The following is a 2,323-nucleotide window of genomic DNA, read 5'->3' as shown; positions in this document are numbered from 1 at the left end:
CTAATGGAGACAGGAAGAGTGGATGAACACAGCCATTATATTCAATAGAGGTATGTGAAAATAGAGCCAGGTAACTTGAGTTGGTGGTGTTGGGGGAGATGGGAGGAAATGAAGGAAGGAGTAATGTTGATCAAAATGCATTGTACTCACAAACTGACATGTTGAATGGAAACCCCTTTGTCTAACTATTTAAGGATAACAGAAAAAGAAAAGAAGGAAACAAATCTAAAGAAAGTCCATGAAATTCCTTTCTTTAACTACCAAAAATGCTGGAAATGGAATAGGGCCAGTCTTGAGTGAAAAAGCTAAGGGACTGACCTCAGGCCCTGACGTCAAACCCCAGGATTGGTACAAAAAAGAAAGGAAAAGAAAAAGAAAGGATGGAAATAAATAAAATGAGGACTGGTTTCTGGGATATGCTAGCTCCAGAGTCGCTTCCTCCTAGTCAGATTTCATATACTCAGGAAGGCGGCATTTTGTAATCAAACAGAGAAAACAAAGCTCAACAGCAAATAAAGTATTGCTCTCTGAAATCTCTACTCAAAAAGATGTTAGCATTGTTAAGGGGACTGTCAGAGACATGTAAGGGAATAAGAGGACTGAGTAGAGGGGTGGGTGAATATGACCAAAGTTTTTCATAATCATATAAGAGAATGTTACAATGAAAACCGTTCCTTTATACAATTAATATATACTCCTTCTAAACACTCCTCCCTCCCCCCCCCAAAAAAAAACAAACACAAAAACATACAAAAAAGAGATCAGCAGTTTGGTTCCCTGTGACTTGGAGACCAACAAAGTTACACCCTCACTCAATGCCTGGGCTCACGCAGGCCGAGTGAGCCAGTATAGGTGTGTTTTCTCCCAGCACATGGGAGGGGCTTAAAGATGCTGCTTTGAATGGTGCCAGGCTGTTATTTCTTGGTTCTGTCCTTTGATAGTTCTCAGTAAAACTGAGGGTTGGGAAAGACTCATAATTTCAGTGTCTGTCAGTATTTCAGGCTTTTGTTCTGGGGTAGAAAAGGTCAAGACTCTCTAGTTGTAGCTAGGGAGTGGAAGGTGAGTTTGAGAGGGGTGGAGAGGTCCATGTGGAGCATAAGGTGGGGGGCAGAGTGGAGGAGACAGCAATGCAATCTCAATCAGTCTCCATCTCAATGTAATGGTTCAACTTTCGAGCAGAGCAAAAGCAATATGCATTCATAGAAAGGATGAGGTTTGAATTTAGCTCTTTCTCCAGGACAGGGAGGTGTGAGGAGGTTCTCTGTTGCATTGCAGGCAGCAGGAGATGAGCTGTCAGCCATGAGGGAACGCAGACATCTTGCAGGGCATCCTGCAGGTTGGACAGCGGGCAGGCTCATTGTATTGGGTGTACTTCAGCTATGGAAATTTTCAGTTTGTGAAACAGTTGAGAGCAGGAACAAAGCCTCCAGGACACTAGGACTCTGGGACAGAACTTGCTTTGTCTCTGAGCTTGCATTCACTTCGGGGTTCTGAGGCCAGGTCTAGTTCATGGTTGCTGTGTTGGGAACACAGTGAGGAGGTTCCAGGACCCAGCAGAGAGGCTGGTCAGAAAGCTCTTGTGACAGCCCAAGGGAGGCAGGATGGATGGTAGCTTAACCCAGGGTAATGGCAGGGGAGGGTGAGAGGTGGTCCACATTGAATCTATTTTGAATATTGATGGAATTGAGAGGAGAGAAAGAGAGTAGCCATGGATGGGGCCTGGCCATTTATAATGGGGCTTCCGTTTGGATGGATAGTGTACTGCAAGCAAGATGATGGTGTTGGAAATGTCTGAGTGTTGTATAAGAATAAGGACACCAACTTGAACTCAGTAAGGCAAGGTCCTGCTTCTGCTACTGAGAGGAAGTCAATTTATCCCTAGTGTATAACTGCCCCTCATTCTGATTGGTTGGAACTTAGGCTCACAATCTTGCATAACTGATTAGTTTGAAAGAAGATAAAAGTTTTTCTAAACAATGAACCAAACCAAGAAACCTGGCCAAAGCAGGAACTTTTTAGGAAGACAAGGGATATGCTCACCTAATATGGCTTCTTGTAAGATGATGATGGACCATCTTTAAAATGGTGGTTCTTACGTCAAGTAACCGTGTGGACAGAAAAGATTCTAACTTCTACAATGGTCATGGCACCAGATTTCCTGGGCTCTGCCTTGGTTAAGCTGTATAGACTTGGACAGGTTACTTTTCCACTCCTCAGTTTGCTCACCGATAAAATGGAGTTAACAATTGTACTTCTTTATGGTATGGTGGTAATAATTTTAGATAAACACTATAAACATTGCACGAAATGTTTAGGTGATTGT

The sequence above is a fragment of the Dipodomys ordii genome, unplaced genomic scaffold (assembly GCF_000151885.1).
Source record: "Dipodomys ordii isolate 6190 unplaced genomic scaffold, Dord_2.0 Scaffold186, whole genome shotgun sequence".
Classification (NCBI taxonomy): Eukaryota; Metazoa; Chordata; class Mammalia; order Rodentia; family Heteromyidae; genus Dipodomys; species Dipodomys ordii.
This window is presented reverse-complemented; position numbering follows the sequence as displayed.